General features: G+C 40.7%; 1 protein-coding gene and 1 long non-coding RNA gene across 2 annotated transcripts in view; one reads left to right on the plus strand and one right to left on the minus strand.

The window, feature by feature from the left end:
• Positions 1-23,332, minus strand: part of LOC138760033 (transcription factor HES-5-like) — a 74,473-nt gene that overhangs the window by 13,188 nt on the left and 37,953 nt on the right. The window lies entirely within an intron of this gene.
• Positions 6,462-9,545, plus strand: LOC138760032 (uncharacterized). Its single transcript, XR_011355346.1, has 2 exons — positions 6,462-6,670; positions 9,007-9,545. It is a non-coding gene; the product is annotated as an uncharacterized lncRNA (long non-coding RNA).

A 23,332-nucleotide genomic window follows, 5' to 3' on the forward strand; every position in this document is an offset into this window, starting at 1 on the left:
CAATCGAACAACTGAAAAGTGGCAAAGCAGCAGGTATGGATGGAATCCCCCCAGAGGTCTGGAAGGCTGGCGGCAAAACTCTACATGTCAAACTGCATGAGTTTTTCAAGTTTTGTTGGGACCAAGGAAAACTGCCTCAGGACCTTCGTGATGCCACCATCATCACTCCGTACAAAAACAAAGGCGAGAAATCAGACTGCTCAAACTACAGGGGAATCACGCTGCTCTCCATTGCAGGCAAAATCTTCGCTAGGATTCTCCTAAATAGAATAATACCTAGTGTCGCCGAGAATATTCTCCCAGAATCACAGTGCGGCTTTCGCGCAAACAGAGGAACTACTGACATGGTCTTTGCCCTCAGACAGCTCCAAGAAAAGTGCAGAGAACAAAACAAAGGACTCTACATCACCTTTGTTGACCTCACCAAAGCCTTCGACACCGAGAGCAGGAAACGGCTTTGGCAAATACTAGAGCGCATCGGATCCCCCCCAAAGTTCCTCAACATGGTTATCCAACTGCACGAACACCAACAAGGTCGGGTCAGATACAGCAATGAGCTCTCTGAACCCTTCTCCATTATCAATGGCGTGAAGCAAGGCTGTGTTCTCGCACCAACCCTCTTTTCAATGTTCTTCAGCATGATGCTGAACCAAGCCATGAAAGACCTCAACAATGAAGACGCTGTTTACATCTGGTACCGCACGGATGGCAATCTCTTCATTCTGAGGTGCCTGCAAGCTCACACCAAGACACAAGAGAAACTTGTCCGCGATCTACTCTTTGCAGATGATGCTGCTTTAGTTGCCCATTCAGAGCCAGCTCTTCAGCGCTTGACGACCTGTTTTGCGGAAACTGCCAAAATGTTTGGCCTGGAAGTCAGCCTGAAGAAAACTGAGGTCCTCCATCAGCCAGCTCCCCACCATGACTACCAGCCCCCCCCCCACATCTCCATCGGGCACACAAAACTCAAAACGGTCAACCAGTTTACCTATCTCGGCTGCACCATTTCACCAGATGCAAGGATCGACAACGAGATAGACAACAGACTCGCCAAGGCAAATAGCGCCTTTGGAAGACTACACAAAAGAGTCTGGAAAAACAACCAACTGAAAAATCTCACAAAGATAAGCGTATACAGAGCCGTTGTCATACCCACACTCCTGTTTGGCTCCGAATCATGGGTCCTCTACCGGCATCACCTACGGCTCCTAGAACGCTTCCACCAGCGTTGTTTCCGCTCCATCCTCAACATTCATTGGAGCGCCTTCATCCCTAACGTTGAAGTACTCGAGATGGCAGAGGTCGACAGCATCGAGTCCACACTGCTGAAGATCCAGCTGTGCTGGGTGGATCACGTCTCCAGAATGGAGGACCATCGCTTTCCCAAGATTGTGTTATATGGCGAGCTCTCCACTGGCCACCGTGACAGAGGTGCACCAAAGAAGAGGTACAAGGACTGCCTAAAGAAATCTCTTGGTCCCTGCCACATTGACCACTGCCAGTGGGCTGATATCGCCTCAAACCGTGCATCTTGGCGCCTCACAGTTCGGGGGGCAGCAACCTCCTTTGAAGAAGACCGCAGAGCCCACCTCACTGACAAAAGACAAAGGAGGAAAAACCCTACACCCAACCTCAACCAACCAATTTTCCCCTGCAACCGTGTCTGCCTGTCCCACATCGGACTTGTCAGCCACAAACGAGCCTGCAGCTGACGTGGACATTTACCCCCTCCATAAATCTTCGTCCGCGAAGCCAAGCCAATGACAGATATAGTGTGTATACATGAATGTATGCATATTTAGAGGAAAATATATAGAGTATAGACAAGATTAATAAGGGAGGGAAAGGGAATAGAGGAAATAAGGAGGGAATTAAAAGAGTGACCTTTGTTACATATGAAATTGAAATCTTTTCTGGGGGGGCTGGGTGGGGAGGAGTTACGGTCACTACAAAATCAGTTGACGTTTGCAAGTGAATTCGCAAATCCAAATGGAGAGGGGAGATGTGGTTGCCCGACAAGGGATAATGGGCAACTCAGGAGGGGGAGGGGAGAATGGGGTTAAAGAAGTTTTAAATAGGAGAATAAGGAAAATGTTTGATGTCTTATAAAGTGTTCAAAACAAGAAAGCAGAAATGGATAAGAAGGAAAGGTGATGATGGAGAAACGGAAAGGGAAGATAAACAAAGTATGAAATGGCTACACTGAACTATATGACTTTAAATATTAACGGAATACATAACCAAATTAAAAGGAAGAATCTGCTAAATTTACTGAAAAAAGAAAAAATTGACATAGCATTTGTGCAAGAAACACATTTAACTGAATTGGAGCACAAAAAATTAAAGAGAGATTGGGTAGGACATGTAACAGCAGTGTCGTATAATTCAAAAGCAAGAGGAGTAGCTATATTAATTAGTAAAAATATGCCAATTAAAATAGAAGAGGAAATAATAGATCCAGCAGGGAGATATGTAATGATAAAATGTCAGATATATTCGGAGTTTTGGAATCTACTCAATGAATATTCACCTAACGAAGAGGATCTAAAGTTTATGCAAGATATTTTTTTGAAGATAGCAGATACGCAAGGGAACATATTAATAGGAGGGGATTTCAACCTGAATTTGGATTCAAATGTGGACAAAACTGGGAAAAAATTTACAGAAAGAACAAAGTAACCAAATTTATAATTAAATCGATGGAAGAAATGCAACTTTTGGATATATGGAGGAAACAACACCCAAATGAAAAGGAATATTCATATTACTCGGGTAGACATAAAACGTACTCAAGAATAGACCTATTTTTGTTATCAGCTGGTATGCAAAATAGAGTAAGAAAAACAGAATATAAAGCTAGAATATTATCGGACCATTCACCCTTGATATTGACAATAGAGTTAGAGGACATCCCTCCAAGAATGTATAGATGGAGATTAAACTCCATGCTACTTAAAAGGCAGGATTTTAGAGAATTCATTGAAAGACAAATTAAAATGTATTTTGAAATAAATACGGAATCAGTGAAAGATAAGTTTAAACCATGGGATGCAATGAAAGCGTTCATTAGTGGGCAAATAATAAGTTATGTAACCAAGATGAAGAAGGACTATAATCAGGAAACAGAGCAGTTGGAAAGGGAAATAGTAAATATAGAAAAAGAATTAGCAATGAAGGAAGATACAACTAAAAGAAAATTGGCAGATAAAAAAATAAAATATGAAACACTACAAACATATAAGGTGGAGAAGAACATAATGAAGTCAAAACAGAAATATTATGAACTAGGGGAAAAAACGCACAAATTTCTAGCATGGCAGCTTAAGACAGAACAAGCTAAGAAAATGGTATTGCCATCAAGGAAAAAAGACAAAGAAATCACATATAATCCAACGGAGATCAAGGAAAACTTTAGAGAATTCTATGAACAATTATACCAAACTGAAAACGAAGGGAAAGAAGGGAAAATAGATGATTTTTTAACTAAAATTGAACTACCAAAATTACAAATAGAGGAACAAAATAAATTAACAGAACCATTTGAAATAGTAGAAATACAAGAGATAATAAAAAAATTACCAAATAATAAAACACCAGGAGAGGATGGATTCCCAATAGATTTCTATAAAACATTTAAAGATTTATTAATTCCTCCCCTCCTGGAAGTAATCAACCAGATTGATAAAACACAAAGCTTACCAGATTCATGTAAAACAGCAATAATTACAGTAATACTAAAGTAAGGGAAAGATCCACTCGCACCAGCGTCATATAGACCAATATCATTACTTAACACAGATTATAAGATAATAGCTAAACTATTAGCAAACAGATTAGCAGAGTATGTACCTAAAATGGTAAATCTAGACCAAATTGGATTTATTAAAAGAAGACGCACAACAGACAATATTTGTAAATGTATTAACTTAATTCATGCAGTAGAAGGGAGTAAAGCGCCAACAGTAGCAGTTGCTTTAGACGCAGAGAAGGCCTTTGACAGAGTAGAATGGAATTATTTATTCAAAGTATTGCAAAAATTCAGTTTACCAGAGAAGTATATTAATTGGATTAATTGGGCAATTGGCAAAAGTGACAGTAAATGGATATATATCAAAGCAATTTAATTTAAGCAGATCAACAAGGCAGGAATGCCCACTATCACCCTTATTGTTCGCGTTAGCTATAGAACCACTGGCAGAATTGATAAGAACAGAAAATAATATAAAAGGGATAAAAATAAAAGACAAGGAATATAAAATCAGTTGATCTGCGGATGATGTTAAAGTATACTTAACAGAACCAGAACTATCAATAAAAGAATTATATAAGAAATTGAAGGAATATGGAGAAGTGTCGGGTGACAAAATTAACGTAAATAAAAGTGAAGCAATGCCAATGAATAATGCGGATTTCTCAAAATTTAAGAAGGAATCACCATTCAGATGGCAAATGCAAGCAGTTAGATACCTAGGTATACAAATAAATAAAAATCTCGGCCATCTATATAAACTCAATTATTATCCACTAATGAAAAAATTACAGGACGATTTAGAGCATTGGAAAGATTTACCATTAACACTAATAGGAAGGATAAACTGTATTAAAATGAACATTTTCTTAAGGATATTATACCTATTTCAGGCATTGCCAATACAGTTAACAGAGAAATTCTTCAAGGAGTTAAAGAAAATAATAAGGAAATTTTTATGGAGAGGGGGGAAACCGAGGATAGCACTAGATAAATTAACAGAATGGTATAAACAAGGAGGCTAACAACTGCCAAACTTTAAAAATTATTATAGAGCCGCACAATTAAGATACCTATCAGATTTTTATCAAACAAGGGAAAAGCCAGATTGGACTAGATTAGAATTAGATAAAATAGGGGAAAAGATACCTGAACACATATTATATAAATGGGATGAAAAATTGGTACAAGGTAGGAGTTCTCCAGTATTACATCATCTCCTCAATATTTGGAAGAAGATTCATGTAGAAAGGAATAAAACAAATTACCAATTACCAAAACTAATATTGACGCAAAATAAGTTACTCCCTTTTACAATAGATAACCTTTCCTTTAGAGAATGGGAGAAAAAAGGGATCAAAAGAATAGAAAATTGTTTTTCAGGAAATAGATTATTATCCTTTGAACAAATGAAAGATAAATACAATATAACTCAAGATCGAGTGCTGGCATATGACCAATTGAGATCCTACTTGAAGGACAAATTAGGAAGCAGTCTGAGGTTACCAGAGGGAAGTAACTTTGAATATGTGATTACAGATACAATGATAATCAAAAGATTTATAACAAATATGTATATTAAACTGCAAGAAAAGGAGAATGAGGAAATAAATGGTAAAACTAAACAAAAATGGGAACAAGATTTAAATATAAAGATAAAAAAGGAAACATGGGAGAAGTTATGCTCTGGAACGATGAGAAATACAATAAATACGAGGTTACGTATGATACAATATAACTGGATACACAGGCTATACATTACACCTCAAAAGTTAAATAAATGGGACCCAACAGTATCTGATAGATGTTTTCGATGTAAAAAAGAAATGGGAACAACAATTCATGCAATCTGGACATGTGAGAAAGTAGAAAAATTTTGGGAAGATCTAAACCAAATATTAAATAAAATTACAGAAAACAATATACCAAAGAATCCAGAGATCTTCCTCCTAAGTAACATAAAAAACAAAGAATTTGGAATTGATTTGGATGGTGCACAAAAAAGATTTGTTAAGATAGCTCTAGCCGTAGCAAAAAAATGTATTATGTCAACCTGGAAATTGGAAGATAATTTGAAAATACAACAATGGTATATAGAAATGAATAAATGTATTCCATTAGAAAAAATAACATATAGTTTAAGAAATAATATTGAAATATTTGAACAAATATGGGAGCCTTACATGAAACACAATAGAGAAAACCTACCGGGGACATTCACTATCTAAATTAACGAAAGGAGAAGGAAATAAAAAGAATTGACTCAGTGGAATTTCTTGTTTATTTTTATTGAATGACAACATTGTTTGACTGGTTTAATGTATCTTAGATTTTGTACTTTAAATGGATGGGGGGAGGTAGGGAGGGTGGGATGGGAGGAGGGAGGGGGAGGAAATGGCACTGTATATATTTGAAAAGGAAAATGTATGTATCATGGTCAATGTGGTTTATGGTGTGAAAAATAAATTTTTTTAAAAAAAATCTAAATTAATTGTGAGAATGTAAATTCCTGCAGTTTAGCCTACGTGAGTGAACTAACTGTTATATATAAAGGAAACTTGGGACTATTTTATGCTGGAGCATGAACACTGTAAGACTGTAAGAGCCTTATCATACTTGAGTGGTGAGCATGCTCAGTGAGACACATTGTAAGAGCCGCATCACATTTGAGTGGTGAGCATGCTCAGTGAGACACATTGTAAGAGCCGCATCACACTTGAGTGGTGAGCATGCTCAGTGAGACACATTGTAAGAGCCGCATCACACTTGAGTGGTGAGCATGCTCAGTGAGACACATTGTAAGAGCCGCATCACACTTGAGTGGTGAGCATGCTCAGTGAGACACATTGTAAGAGCCGCATCACACTTGAGTGGTGAGCATGCTCATTGCGACATTGTATCAATACATGACCAGTACCTGATGTGAGTAAAGATTTGTGCTTCTAAACTTATAAGGTTTTCTTAGTATTTATTAAGACCTCCGATGGTACAACCGAGGACATAACATTAACATCCAGCATCCGGGCAACCAGTGATGTAAATCAGAATCAGGATTTATTGTCATGAATAAGCCACAAAATTTGTTGTTTTGCGGCAGCATCACAGTGAAAACATTAATATAAACCACCTCACAAAATAGATAAAAATAGTGCAGGAAAATGAAATCAAAGTAAGGCAGTGTCTGTGGTCCATTGATCATTCAGGAATCTGATGGCAGTGGGGAAGAAGCTGTCCTTGTGCCGCTGGGTGCTCGTCTTTAGGCTCCTGGACCTTTTCCCCAATGGTAGCAGAGTGAAGAGGGCATGGCCTGAGTGGTGGGGGTCCTTGATGATAGAGGTTGTTTTTTTAAGACACCACCTCCTGAAGATGTCCTCACTGAGTTAACAACCTTTTGGAGTTCTTTTCTTGTCCTGAGCGTTGGCAACCAGAATGCTCACTTGTAGAAGTTTTCGGGAGTCTGTTGACATACCAAATCTCTTCAAACACCTCACAAAGTATAGCTGCTGGCGAGCCTTCTTTGTGATTGCATCAATGTTGAGACACCAGGGTGATCCTTGGAGATGCTGACCCCCAGGAATTTGAAGGTCTTGACCCTCTCCACTACTGAGCCCTCAATGAGGACTGGGTCATGTTCTCCTGACTTTCTCCTGAAATTCACAATCATCTCCTTGAGTAAAATGTTGCTGTTGTGTCACCACAGATTTATCCTCTTCTTTATTGGGCTTGATTGACAGACTGGTGTTCAATTCACCAGACCATCAACATGGCAAAGGAAGTATTCTCTGGAGAACTTTGGTGCCAATATGGACTTTAGGTTGTGCGACGAACAATTTTCAGAGCATTGCCACCATCAATCATCCAAACTGGTTGTTGAGCCTTCATTTAAAAAAAACTATTCCAATTTATTGTCAGAGAACATACATGACAACACATACAGCCCGAAATTCCTTTTCCTGCAGACACAGCAGAATTACCACTAATTGGTAGTGTGGAAAAAAACTGTACACAGTGTAAACATGTAAGCAAAGAACTGTAAGCAGATAACAAATGTAAACAAACTGACTGCAATACAGAGAGAATTAAAAAAAAGAAAATCAATAGCATGCACAAGTCAGAGTCCTTAAATTAGTCCCTGATTGAGTTTGTTGTTGAGGAATCTGATGGTGTAGCAGCTGTTCCTGAACCTGGTGGGGTGAGTCTTGTGGCACCTATACTTTTTTCCTGATGGTAGCAATGAGAACAGAATGTGTGCTGGGTGGTGTGGATCCTTAATGATTGCTGCTGCTCTCCGATGGCAGCATTCCCTATAGATGTTCTCAATATTGGGGAAGGTTTTGCCTGTGATGTCCTGGGCTGTGCCCACTATGTTTTGGAGGGCTTTACCCTCAGGAGTATTGGTGTTCCCATACCAGACCGTGATGCAGCCAGTCAGCACACTTCCCACCACAGCTCTGTAAAAATTTGCCAGGGTTTCTGGTGTCATACCAAACCTCCACAAATTCTTGAGGAAGTTGAGGTGCTGACGTGCTTTCTTCATGATACCATTGGTGTGTTAGGTCCAGGAAATATCCTCCAAGATAGTGACTCCCAAGAATTTAAATTTGCTCACCCTCTCCACCCCTGATCCCCCAATGATCACTGAATTGTATCCCTCTGGCTTTCCCTTCCTGAAATCAAAAATCAGCTTCTTGGTTTTGGTGACATTGAATGCAAGGTTATTGTTGGGGCACCGTCCAGCCAAGTTTTCAATCTCCCTCCTGTCTGCTGACCCATCCCCTTCATACAGGCCACTTCCATGGTATCAGCAGCAAATCTGTAGATGGTGTTATTGTCGAACAAAGCTGCACAGTCGTAGGTGTAAAGCGAGTAGAGCAGGGGGCTAAGAACACAGCCCTGTGGTGCTCCACTACTGATGGAGATTGTGGAGGAAAAGTTCTTACCTATCCTCCCTGATTGTGGTCTGGATGGGAGGAAATCCATGACCCAATTACACCGTGGGGTGTTCAGTCCCAGGTCTTGGAGTTTGCTTATAGGGGATGGTGGTGTTAAATGCCAAACTGTAATCGATAAAGAGCATCCTGATGTATGTACTTTTGCTGTCCAGGTGTTCCAGGGCTTTGTGTAGAGCCAGTGAAATGGCATCCGCCCCATAGACCTGTTGCTATGATAGGTGAATTGGAATGGATCCATGTCACCCCTCAAACAGGAGCTGATGACGATGATGCATTATTAAACTTCTGTTGTTTCTCTTTCCTCAGGTGCTGCCTGATCCTTTGAGTATTTCAAGGCTTTTTTGTTTGTATGCCCAAAATTTCTGCGGTAGGTTCTCAAAACACCCAGTGTTGTGCAGGGGTTGTGGACCAAGTAGAAGTGGCGAGTTGCCGCTTATTTGGCAGGGAATTTTTTTTTAAACTTCCAGTCGCATCAGGAAAAATTCATTTCATGTTAGCCTATTAAAATCCAACGATGCAACTGGGATCTCAAGCATTTCCAGCGTGATGGATGATCGGCAACCTGCAATGCTAACCCCACTTTACCTTCAAAGTGTTTCCTCGAAGTTCAAACATTTCCAGCTTTGATTTCCGGGTAGAAAGCACACTCAGAAGTTACCGCTACACCCCTGTCACATGGCATAAACCATACAACTGAAAAATACGTGATCATTCCCCACGATCTCAATGGAAACACATTCGTCATTGCTACAGATATCAAGTGCCTGCCCACTTTTGCAACTGCGCAGGATGAAAATCTTTTTGCTGACAAAACACTTCATTCAATAAAAAACAGCATTTATTTATTGGTGTTATTTCCATGAATGGAACAGGTATGTAACGTCTTGTGCTGGATACAGAGGCGCTTCAGTTCTTCCCAGAGTTTTCCTCTTCCAGCCCTGACTTACCATTGTCAAATCCTTTTGCAAACTCAAAACCAAAACTTGCACCTAAAATTCAGAGAGATTTGAATGGGCGTGGGCAGTTCCACATATTAGAACATTTATTGCTGGGATGTCCTCCCTCTCTTAACCACTTAATTCCTCCTGCCTGTAGGCCTGTGCTCTTCCCCTGGCAGGAAGTTACAGGTGGATAAGGGAGGGAGAGCAAACCGTTTTGCACCCTCCTCTCCCACCCCCAGGGCTGAATTTCACCTCATGATGACTAGCTTGAAAATTAAACTTCCAACTTTCAGAGAAGTATTTCCCCACTCCTTTGTCATACGATCATTAGGTATGGGACCAGGAGATACATTCCCGGTCATGGACTCGCCTCTTACCCAGAACTCCCCAAATAGGCAGACAATTCCTTAAATTTATTTGGTGAGACTGGCTCTGCTGCCTTCCTGGGTAGAGAATTGCACAGATTCTACTCTCTGGGAAAAAGCAGCTCCTCCGCATCTTAGGATTCTTTTATTGCTCCTGACCGTACCTTTCTCTTACCATTTCCCATGCTTAGTCCAGTGAGATTTTTTAACCGAATATTGTAGTGCTTTAATATTATCATGGCTGTAGAATAAACATATTAAATCTCATAAATAGAACCTGCTTAAAATTAGGAATAATGGTAGTAAAATAGAAAAGTCTGCAGATACCGTGATTGAAGTAACACAAAGCTGGAGAAACTCAGCTGGTCAAACAGTGTCCTTTAAGAGTTAATAATTTAGGTGGGGATTGCTGTTCAGTGCAGAGACAGTAATTGAATAGGGAGTGCAGGTGGGAGTAATTAAAGGAAACTGGTTAGGATTGGACAGTGCTAGTGGTCACATTGGGTAGTGTATTAAAGTAAAGGAAAGGTTTTTGGGAGTGACAGTGAGTGAGTGGGAGCACAGGTTGAGGACGAGTCACTGCACATTAAGGTAAGATAGTCTTTATTACTACTTCATTGGGGTAAAGGATGAGTGTTAGGGCTGTGTGTTGTTGGGAGTGCCAGATGTGGGAGGTCCTGGAGTCTTCCAGACTCCTGGATGTCCATATCTGCATGAGGTGTGTCAAGCTGCAGATTCTTAGGGACTGTGTTAGGGAACTAGAGCTGCAGCTTGATGACCTCAGGCTGGTTAGGGAAACAGAAGAAGTCATAGATAGGAGTTACAGCCAGGTGGTCACGCCAGGGCCATGGGAGGAGGAAAGGTGGGTAACAGTTAGGAGAGGGACAGAAAAATGTAAGGTGCCAGAGAGGAGCCCTATGACTGTAACCCTCAGTGTTAAGTATGCCTCTTTGAGTACTGTTGAGGAGGACATCTAGTTGGGGGGAGCAGGGTGAGTCACGTGATGGAGTAGTGGCCGGACAGTGAACTCCAGCCCTCTCCAGAAAAGTCGGAAAAAACAAAAGAAAACACAAAGGCACAGAAATAAAAGTTAAAGAAAAGTGAGTATAAAGGTGGAAAGAAGATGGCGACAAAAAAAGAAAAATCGAAATCAACGGTAAGAAGAGAGGAAGAGAAGACAACGGAGGAAGAAGGAGAAGGCCTTACCTGTTCGAAGAGGCCCGCGGTGGAGAGAGAAACCCGCTCCCTCAGGCCGGTAGAAAGTGGACTACAAAAATGGCTCGTTGCGCCGAGAAAAAGTGCGCAACCGCGCATTAAAAAAAACACACCGACGGGAGGGGTGACCAGCTGGGGAGTCGATCTCCACAGCCGGCAATGACAGCTGCAGAACACCTGCAGCAAGAAGAGAACACAGAAGACAATGAAAACAAGAAAGAAGAGAAAAGGGCAACAAAGAAACAACAGATGGCCAACCCAGAGGAAGAGTAAAGTGAAATAGAAGAAGGGAAAGGCAAGATAAAGGATATACTTTCTCTTATTAAAGAAATCATGGAGTCATTTAAAGAATGGCAAACACAGGAATTTAATGATTTAAGAAGAATAAACAACACAGAAGAGAAAATGAATAAAATAGATATGACCTTAACAGAAATGGGAAAGAAAATGGACAAGATGGAAGAGCAGGAAGCAGCAGTAGAAATGGAGGTAGAGGACTTAAAAAAAGAAATTAGAGGAATCTAATAAAAAAGTTATAGAGACACAAGAACTGTTAGCTCAGAAAATAGATATAATGGAAAACTATAACAGAAGAAATAACATAAAGATAGTGGGCCTTAAGGAAGATGAAGAAGGCAAGAATATGAGAGTTTATAAAAGATTGGATTCCTAGGATGTCCAGAACTACAGGAAGAAATGGAAATAGAAAGGGCACATAGAGCATTGGCCTGTAAACCACAACCACAACAAAAACCAAGATCTATTTTAGTAAAATTCCTAAGATATACTACAAGAGAAAAGGTACTGGAGAAGACAATGGAAAAAGAAAGAGAGGGCAACAAGCCACTGGAGAACAAAGGGCAAAAAATCTTCATTTATCCAGATATAAGTTTTGAACTCCTGAAGAAGAGAAAGGAGTTCAATACAGCAAAGGCGATTTTATGGAAGAAAGGGTATAAATTTATACTAAAGCATCCAGCGGTATTGAAGATATTTATTCCAGGACAACAAAACAGACTATTCTCGGATCCAGAAGAAGCACGAAAATTTGCAGAACAATTACAAAATAGACTGAGGGATGAAGACGTGTCTTCTTCTCTTTGGCTTGGCTTCGCGGACGAAGATTTATGGAGGGGGTAAAAAGTCCACGTCAGCTGCAGGCGCGTTTGTGGCTGACCAGTCCGATGCGGGACAGGCAGACACGATTGCAGCGGTTGCAAGGGAAAATTGGTTGGTTGGGGTTGGGTGTTGGGTTTTTCCTCCTTTGCCTTTTATCAGTGAGGTGGGCTCTGCGGTCTTCTTCAAAGGAGGCTGCTGCCCGCCAAACTGTGAGGCGCCAAGATGCACGGTTTGAGGCGTTATCAGCCCACTGGCGGTGGTCAATGTGGCAGGCACCAAGAGATTTCTTTAGGCAGTCCTTGTACCTTTTCTTTGGTGCACCTCTGTCACGGTGGCCAGTGGAGAGCTCGCCATATAATACGATCTTGGGAAGGCGATGGTCCTCCATTCTGGAGACGTGACCCATCCAGCGCAGCTGGATCTTCAGCAGCGTGGACTCGATGCTGTCAACCTCTGCCATCTCGAGTACCTCGACGTTAGGGGTGTGAGCGCTCCAATGGATGTTGAGGATGGAGCGGAGACAACGCTGGTGGAAGCGTTCTAGGAGCCGTAGGTGGTGCCGGTAGAGGACCCATGATTCGGAGCCGAACAGGAGTGTGGGTATGACAACGGCTCTGTATACGCTTATCTTTGTGAGGTTTTTCAGTTGGTTGTTTTTCCAGACTCTTTTGTGTAGTCTTCCAAAGGCGCTATTTGCCTTGGCGAGTCTGTTGTCTATCTCATTGTCGATCCTTGCATCTGATGAAATGGTGCAGCCGAGATAGGTAATGGCGGAGGCCCCGGTCCGGACAGGGAGTGGGAGACGGCGGCCCCAGTCCAGGCACAGGGAGAGCAGCAGCGGCCCCGGCCCCGGTCCGGGCGAAGGGTAGACGGCGGCGGCCCCGATCCGGGCAGGAGCAAGGGGGAGACGGCGGCCCCAGTCCGGGCACAGGGAGAGCAGCAGCGGCCCCGGCCCCGGTCCGGGCGAAGGGTAGACGGCGGCGGCCACGATACGGGCAGGAGCAAGGGGGAGACGGCGGCCCCGGCCTCGGTCGAGTGAGGCAGGCGGAGGCCCCGGTCCGGGCAGGGAGTGGGAGGCGGTGGCCCCAGTCCAGGCACAGGGTGAACTGCGGCGGCCTCGGCCCCGGTCCGGGCAGTATGGACTGACCTAGGAGGGGAGGCAGGCCCCTTCAGCCCGGGTAAGAAACCTGCATAGGAGAAGGCCACTCCGATATAAAACCTACGACCCAAGGACCTCGCTGCCACGTCCCAGCTTGCTTGGCCACGGCACACGAACCATGGGTGTAAAGGGTGGGGCCAGTACTGCGCGCACTGCACTCCACCTAAAAGCTCCTTTGCGCAGGCCCGAGGACAGGTCCACGTCCTCCCCCTCAAATGAAGACGTGTAATGAGAGTAAAAATGACCACGATTGATATGTATGTGGGTAAAGAGGTATAAGAGTGTATATGTATAATGTGCATACATGAATGTATCCGTATTTAGAGGAAAATATAGATAGTATAGACAAGAATTAATAAGGGAAGGAAATGGAATAGAGAGAATAAGGAGGGAACTAAAAGAGTGACCTTTGTTACATATGAAAAGTGAAATCTTTTCTGTGGGGGCTGGGTGGGGAGGAGTTGCGGTCACAGCAAAATCAGTTGACGCTTGCGAGTGAATTCGCAAACCCAAATGGAGAGGGGAGATGTGGTTGTCAGACAAGGGATAAAGGACAACTCAGGAGGGGAAGGGGAGATTGGGGCTAAAGAAGTTTTAAATAGGAGAATAAAGAAAATGTTTGATGTTTTAGGAATGTTGTCTTATAAAGGGTTTAAAATAAGAAAACAGAAATGGAAAAGGAGGAAAGGTAATGATGGAAAAACAGAAAGGGAAGATAAAAAAAGTATAAAATGGCTACGTTGAACTATATGACTTTAAAAATTAATGGCATACATAACCAAATTAAAAGGAAGAAACTGCTAAATTTACTGAAGAAAGAAAAAATTGATATAGCATTTGTGCAAGAAACACACTTGACTGAATTGGAGCACAAGAAATTAAAGAGAGATTGGGTAGGACATGTAACAGCAGCATCGTATAATTCAAAAGCAAGAGGAGTGGCTATATTAATTAGTAAAAATGTGCCATTTAAAATAGAAGAGGAAATAATAGATCCAGCAGGGAGATATGTAATGATAAAATGTCAGATATATTCGGAGTTTTGGAATCTACTCAATGTATATTCACCTAACGAAGAAGATCAAAAGTTTATGCAAGATATCTTTTTGAAGGTAGCAGATACGCAAGGGAACATATTAATAGGAGGGGATTTCAACCTGAATTTGGATTCAAATATGGATAAAACTGGGGAAAAAAATTAACAGAAAGAACAAAGTAACCAAATTTATAATTAAATCAATGGAAGAAATGCAACTTTTGGATATATGGAGGAAACAACACCCAAAAGAAAAGGAATATTCATATTACTCGGCTAGACATAAAACATACTCAAGAATAGACCTATTTTTGTTGTCAGCTAGTATGTAAGATAGAGTACGAAAAACAGAATATAAAGCTAGAATACTATCGGACCATTCACCCTTAATATTGACAGTAAAGCTAGAGGACATCCCTCCAAGAATGTATAGATGGAGATTAAACCCCATGTTACTTAAAAGGCAGGATTTTAGAGAATTTATTGAAAAACAGATAAAAATGTATTTTGAAATAAATACGGAATCAGTGGAAGATAAGTTTATACTATGGGATGCAATGAAAGCATTCATTAGAGGGCAAATAATAAGTTATGTAACCAAGATGAAGAAGGACTATAATCAGGAAACAGAGCAGTTGGAAAGGGAAATAGTAAATATAGAAAAAAAATTAGCAATGAAGGAAGATACAACTAAAAGAAGAGAATTGGCGGATTAAAAAATTAAAATATGAAACACTACAAACATATAAGGTGGAGAAGAACATAATGAAGACAAAACAGAAATATTATGAACTAGGTGAAAAAACACACAAAATCCTAGCATGGCAGCTTAAGACAGAACAAGCTAAGAAAATGGTCTTGGCATCAAGGAAAAAAGACAAACAAATTACATATAATCCAAAAGAAATTAAGGAAAACTTTAGAGAATTCTATGAACAATTATACCGAACTGAAAACTAAGGGAAAGAAGGGAAAATAGATAATTTCTGACTAAAATTGAACTACCAAAACTACAAATAGAGGAACAAAATAAATTAACAGAACCATTTGGAGTAGTAGAAATACAAGAGATAATAAAAAAATTACCAAATAATAAGACACCAGGAGAGGATGTATTCCCAATAGAATTCTACAAAACATTTAAAGACTTATTAATTCCGCCCCTCCTGGATGTAATCAACCAGATTGATGAAACACAAAGCTTACCAGATTCATGTAAAACAGCAATAATTACAATAATATTAAAGCAAGGGAAAGATCCACTCTCACCAGCGTCATATAGACCAATATCTTTGCTAAACACAGATTATAAGATAATAGCTAAACTATTAGCAAACAGATTAGCAGAGCATGTACCGAAAATGGTAAATTTAGACCAAACTGGATTTATCAAAAAAAGACGCACAACAGACAATATTTGTAAATTTATTAACTTAATTCATGCAGTAGAAGGAAATAAAGCACCTACAGTAGCAGTTGCTTTAGACGCAGAGAAGGCCTTTGACAGAGTAGAATGGAATTATTTGTTCAAAGTATTGCAAAAATTCGGATTAAAGCATTATATAAGGGACCGTTAGCGAAAGTGACAATAAATGGACATGTATCAAATCAAAGCAATTTAACTTAAGCAGGTCAACGCGGCAGGGATGCCCACTATCACCTTTATTGTTTGTGTTAGCTATAGAACCACTAGCAGAATTGATAAGAATAGATAATAATATAAAAGGAATAAAAATAAAAGACAAGGAATATAAAATCAGTCTATTTGTGGATGATGTTGTAGTGTACTTAACAGAACCAGAACTATCAATAAAAGAATTATATAAGAAATTGAAGGAATATGGAGAAGTGTCGGGTTACAAGATAAACGTAAATAAAAGTGAAGCAATGCCTATGAATAATGCGGTTTTCTCAAAATTTAAGAAGGAATCTCCATTTAGATGGCAAATGCAGGCAATAAGATACCTAGGTGTACAAATAAACAAAAATCTCGGCCAACTATATAAACTCAATTATTATCCACTAATGAAAAAATTACAGGACGATTTAGAGCATTGGAAAGATTTACCACTAACACTAATAGGAAGGATAAACTGTATTAAAATGAACATTTTTCCAAGGATATTATACTTATTTCAGGCATTGCCAATACAACTGACAGAGAAGATCTTCAAGGAGTTAAAGAAAATAATAAGGAAATTTTTATGGAGAGGGGGGAAACCGAGGATAGCACTAGATAAATTAACAGAATGGTATAAACAAGGAGGCTTACAACTGCCAAACTTTAAAAATTATTATAGAGCCGCACAATTAAGATACCTATCAGATTTTTATCAAACAAGGGAAAAACCAGATTGGACGAGATTAGAATTAGATAAAACAGGGGAAAAGATACCTGAACACATATTATATAAATGGGATGAAAAATTGGTACAACATAGAAGTTCTCCAGTATTACATCATCCCCTCAATATTTGGAAGAAGATTCATATAGAAAGAAATAAAACAAATTATCAATTATCAAAACTAATATTGACGCAAAACAAGTTACTCCCTTTTACAATAGATAACCTTTCCTTTAGAGAATGGGGGGAAAAAAGGGATTAAAAGAATAGAAAATTGTTTTTCAGGAAATAGATTCTTATCCTTTGAACAAATGAGAGATAAGTACAATATAACTGGAGATACAGCGCTGGCATATTACCAATTGAGATCCTACTTGAAGGATAAATTAGGAAGCCGTTTCAGTTTGCCAGAGGCAAGTAACCTTGAATATGTGATTACAGATACAATGATAATCAAAAGATTTATAACAAATATGTATGTTAAACTGCAAGAAAAGGAGAATGAGGAAACAAATGGTAAAACTAAACAAAAATGGGAACAAGATTTAAATATAAAGATAAAAAAGGAAACGGGAGAAATTATGTTCTGGAACGATAAGAAATACAATAAATACGAGGCTACGTATGATACAATATAACTGGATACACAGACTATACATTACACCTCAAAAGTTAAATAAATGGGACACAACAGTATCTGATAGATGTTTTCGATGTAAAAAAGAAATGGGAACAACAATTCATGCAATCTGGACATGTGAGAAAGTAGAAAAATTTTGGGAAGATCTCAATCAGATATTAAATAAAATAACAGAAAACAATATACCAAAGAATCCAGAGATCTTTCTCCTAAGTAACATAAAAAACAAAGAATTTGGAATTGATTTGGAGGATGCACAAAAAAGATTTGTTAAGGTAGCTCTAGCCATAGCAAAAAAATGTATTATGTCAACCTGGAAATTGGAAGATAATCTGAAAATACAACAATGGTATATAGAAATGAATAAATGTATTCCATTAGAAAAAATTACATATAGTTTAAGAAATAATATTGAAATATTCAAACAAATATGGGAGCCTTACATTAAATACAATAGCGAAAACCTACCGGGGACAATCATTACCTAAGTTGATGGAAGGAGAAGGAAAGAAAAGAATGGACTCAGTAGAATTTCTGGTGTATTTTTGTTGAGTGACAACATTGTCTGACTGGTTTAATGTATCCTAGATTGTATACCTTAAATGGATGGGTGGGGGGGGGTGGGTTGGGAGGAGGGGGGGAGAAAATGTCACTGTATATGTGTGAAAAGGAAAAAGTGTGTATTATGGCTAATGTGATTTATGGTGTAAAAAAAAAAAAAAAAAAAAAAAAAAAAAAAAAAAGTTGGGGGGAGCAGTAGTGGCTGTGCCTCTGGCACGGGGTCAGCCCCTGTAGCTCAGAAAGGTAGGGAAAGGAAGAGGAGGGCAATAGTGGTAGGGGACTCCATAGTTAAGAGGACAGATAGGGGATTCTGTGGATGCAGCAAGGAGAACTGGATGGTGGTTTGCCTCCCTGCTGTCAGGGTCTGGGATGTTGCTGCTCCTGTCCTGGATATCCTAAAGTGGGAGGGACAGGAGCCAGAGGTCGTGGTACATGTAGGTACCAATGACATAGGGAGGAATAGAGAAGAGGTCCTAAAAAGTGAGTACAGGTAGTTAGGTAGGGAGTTAAAAAGAAGGACTGCAAAGGGGGTAATCTCCGGATTACTCCCTGTGCCATGTGACAGTGAGAATAGAAATAGAATGAGGTGGAGGATTAACACGTGGCTGAAGGGGTGGAGTAAGGGGCAGGGTTTTAAGTTTCTGGATCACTGGGACCTTTTTTGGGGAAGATGTGACCTGTACAGTAAGGATGGGTTACACTTAAATCCCAGGGGGACCAGAATCCTGGCAGGGGTATTTGCTAGGGCTACTCAGGATCCTTTAAACTAGAATGTTTGGGGGGAGGGAGCAAAATAGTACAGAGCAGTAAGGAGAAGGTTAGAATGCAAACAAAGAAAGTTTGTAGTAAGTATTTGAATATGGATGGGCAGGTGATAGAGAAAGGAAATGCTCTGGAAGAAGATGAAGGGCAATTAGCAGGAAAAGGAAATAATGTTGTTATTAAAGATGAGGGAAAACAGGGATTAAGAATTGGGAAATCTCTGAAATTCATATATTTTAATGCCAGGAGTATTGTAAAAAAGGTGGATGAGCTGAAGGTGTGGATTGATACTTGGAAGTATTATGTGGTAGCGATTAGTGAGACATGGTTGCAGGAGGATGTGATTGGCAGTTGAATATCCCTGGGTTTCGTTGCTTTAAGTGTGATAGAGTCGGCGGGGCAAGAGGAGGTGGTGTTGCATTGCTTGTCAGGGAGAATATTACAGCAGTGCTTTGGCAGGATAGATTAGAGGGCTCGTCCACGGAGGCTATTTGGGTGGAACTGAGGAGTGGGAATGGAGAGGTTACACTTGTAAGGGTGTATTATAGACCACCCGGAGGGGACCGAGACCTAGAGGAGCAAATCTGTAGGGAGATAGTGGATATTTGTGATAAGCATAGGGTTGTAATTATGGGAGATTTTAATTTTCCACATATAGATTGGGAAACACATTCTGTGAAAGGGCTGGATGGGTTAGAGTTTGTGAAATGTGTGCAAGATAGTTTTTTTACAATATGTAGAGGTGCCGACCAGAGAAGGAGCAGTGTTAGATCTACCGTTGGCAAGTGGGATGGGTCAAGTGACGGAGGTTAGTGTTGGCAAGCACTTCGGGTCCAGTGATCATAATGCCATCGGCTTCAATGTCATTATGGAAAGAGATAAGTCAGGGCCAAGGGTTGAGGTTTTTGATTGGGGGGAAAAGCTAGATTTGAGGAGATACGAAAGGACTTACAGGGTGTGCATTGGGACAATTTGTTTTATAGGCAGGATGTAGTAGAGAGATGGAAGTCTTTTAAAGATCAGATTTTGAGAGTGCAAAAGCTTTATGCTCCTGTTAGGTTAAAAGGAGGGGCAAAAGGTTTGAGAGAGCCGTGGTTTTCAAGGAATATTGGAAACTTGGTTCGAAGAAAAAGGGAGGTGTACATTAGGTATAAGAAGCATGGAATTAAGGAGATGTTTGAAAAATACATTGAATGTAAGAGGAATCTTAAGAGAGGAATCAGGAAAGCTAAAAGAAGGTACGAGGAGACTATATCAAGCAGGGTGAAAATTAATCCAAAAGGGTTCTACAAATATGTTAATGGTAAGGAAAGCGAGAGACAAAATTGGTCCCTTAGAGAATCAGAGGAAAACTGTGTGTGGAGCTTAGAGAAATGGGGGAGATATTGAACAGTTCCTTCGGTATTCACCAAGGAGAAGGATATTGGGATATGTGAGATTTAAAAAAAAAAAAAGCAAATTGGGTAAATATGGAGAATATAGTGATTACGAAAGATGTAGTGTTAGGGCTTTTGAGGAATATAAAGGTGGATAAGTCTCTGGGACCAGACGGGATCTTCCCCAGGACATTGAGAGAAGTAAAGGAGGAAATAGCAGAGGCTCTGACGGTAATTTTCCAAATCTCATTAGAGATGGGGATAGTGCCGGAGGATTGGCGTATTGCGCATGTGGTTCCGTTATTTTAAAAGGGTTCAAGGAGGAAGCCTGGCAATTATCGGCCTGTAAGTTTGACGTCTGTGGTAGGTAAATTAATGGAGAAAGTTCTTAGAGATGGTACTTATAAATATCTGGATAGACAGGGTCTGATCAGGAGCACTCAACACGGATTTGTGGGCGGAAGGTCCTGTTTGACCAATCTGATTGAATTTTTTGAAGAGGTGACTAGGAATGTGGATGAGGGTAGCGCGGTGGATGTTGTCTATATGGACTTCAGTAAGGCCTTTGATAAGGTACCACATGGAAGGTTAGTTAGGAAGGTGCAGTCTTTAGGTATAAATTTTGAGATAGTCAAATGGATTGAACATTGGCTGAAGGAGAGAGGCCAGAGAGTGATAGTGGATAATTATCTGTCAGGTTGGAGGCCAGTGACCAGTGGTGTGCCTCAGGGATCTGTATTGGGCCCATTGTTGTTTGTTATATACATTAATGATCTAGATGATGGGATGGTGAATTGGATTAGTAAATATGCAGACGATACTAAGATAGGTGGAATAGTGGATAATGAAGAAGGTTTTCAAGGATTGCAGAGGGATTTGGGCTGCTTAGAAAAGTGGGCTGAAAAATGGCAGTTGGAATTTAATGCTGATAAGTGTGAGGTCCTTCATTTTGGTAAGAAGAATCAGAACAGGACATGCGTGGTAAATGGGAGAGCATTGATGAATACAGAAGGGCAGAAAGATTTAGGAGTAACGGGTACATCGTTCCCTGAAGGTAGAAACTCGTGTGAATAGGGTGGTGAAGAAGGCTTTTAGTATGCTGGCCTTTATCAATCATTGCATGGAATATAGGAGTTGGGAAGTGATGTTGAGATTGTATAAAGCATTGGTGCGGCCTAATTTAAAGTTCTGTGTGCAGTTCTGGTCGCCTAATTATAGGAAGGATATAAACAGAGTGGAGAAAGTGCAGAGAAGATTTACCAGAATGTTACCTGGGTTTAAGCAGGGAGAGATTGGGCAGATTAGGTCTTTATTCTTTGGAGCGTAGAAGGTTGAGAGGGGATTTGATAGAGGTATTTAAGATTATGAAAGGGATAGACAGAGTGGATGTGGATTGACTATTTCCGTTAAGAGTAGGAGAGATTGAAACAAGAGGACATGAGTTAGGGGCAGAGGTTTAGAGGTAACATGAGGGGGAACTTCTTTACTCAGAGTGGTAGCAGTGTGGAATGAGCTTCCGGGAGAAATAGTGGCGGCAGAGTCAATTTTATTATTTAAGCAAAAGTTGGACAGGTATATAGATGAGAAGAAGGTGGAGGGTTATGGTCATTGTGCAGGTAGGTGGGACTAGAGAGGAGTGTTTGGTTCGGTGCGGACTAGAAGGGCCTAATGGCCTGTTTCCGTGCTGTAATTGTTATATATGTTGTGTAGCAAAGATAAAGATACAGAACCAATGTTTCTGGCTTGAGACCATCAAGGATTGAGCAACATTTAGGCAGGTTCAGGAACAGTATGGTTAGAGGGAGGGGCAGGGGGAGGAGCACAGTCCCACAGACAGGAGATAATAGATGGATAAGGGAGGAAGGGCACATCAGCAAATGGGGGGGGGGGGGGGGAGTCACGACATGAAAGGAGAGGGAAAGTGGTGGAGAAATGGAGGAAAGAAGATAGAGATTTGACGTAGAGAGGGAGAACTAGGAGTAGAAGTTGATGTTAATGCCATCTGGTTGGAGAGTGCCCAGACAGAGGTGTTGCTCCTTCAATTTATGGGTGGACTTGTTTGACAATACATGAGGTCATGGACAGACATGTCAGCACTGGAGTGGGATGCAGAATTGAAGTGGTTGGCCACTGAGATCCCTGTCACTGATGTGGACTGAGTGATGTTGCTCAATCTCTCCAATTAGAGAAGGCCACACTGGGAGAACTGGATGCAGTAGATCACTCTCGCGGATACACAAGTGTACACAAGTGAAGTGTTTGCTTTACTTGGAAGGACACTTTTCCTACCACAAGATAGAAACACATGATCCTCCGTAATTTCTGTCACCTACAGCATGATCCCACCACCAGACACATCTTCCCCTCTCTTCCCCTCTCCACCTTCCTTAGGGACCACTCCCTCCGTGACCCCCTCATCCATTCATCCCTTCTTATTAATCGGCCCCTTGGCACCTTCTCCTGAGGCCACAACAAGTGCCACATTGTGTTCACACCTCCTCCCGCACCAACATTTGGGGCCCTAAAGATTTACAGTGAGCCTCGGGGTTTCCAACTCAAACTCCAGTACTGAACCCCATAGAACAATTACAATACAGAAACAGGCCCATTCAGCCCTTCTAGTCTGCGCTGAACCATTTTCTCCTAGTACCACATCCAGTCCATAGCCCTCTATACCTCTCCCATCCATGTACCTGTCCAAATTCTTTTTAAATGTTAAAATTGAGCCCATATTTACCTCTTCATCTGGAAGCTTGTTTTACACTCCCACCACTCTCTGTGTGAAGAAGTTCCACCACATTCCCCCTAAACTTTTCTCCATTCATCCTTAACCCATGTTCTCCAATTTGTATCTCACCTTTACTCAGTGGAAAAAGTCTATCTACATTTACTCTGTCTATACCTCTATCAAATCTCCCTACATTCTTCTACACTCAAGGGAATAAAGTCCAACCTGTTTAGCCTTTCCTTGTAACTCAGTTCCTGAAGTCCGGGCAACATCCTAGTAAATCTTCTCTGCACTCTTTCTAACTTGCTGATATCTTTCCTGTAGTTAGGTGACCAAAACTGCACACAATACTCCAAATATGGCCTTACCAATGTCTTATACAACT

The sequence above is a fragment of the Narcine bancroftii genome, chromosome 4 (genome assembly GCF_036971445.1).
Source record: "Narcine bancroftii isolate sNarBan1 chromosome 4, sNarBan1.hap1, whole genome shotgun sequence".
In the NCBI taxonomy this organism is placed as follows: domain Eukaryota; kingdom Metazoa; phylum Chordata; class Chondrichthyes; order Torpediniformes; family Narcinidae; genus Narcine; species Narcine bancroftii.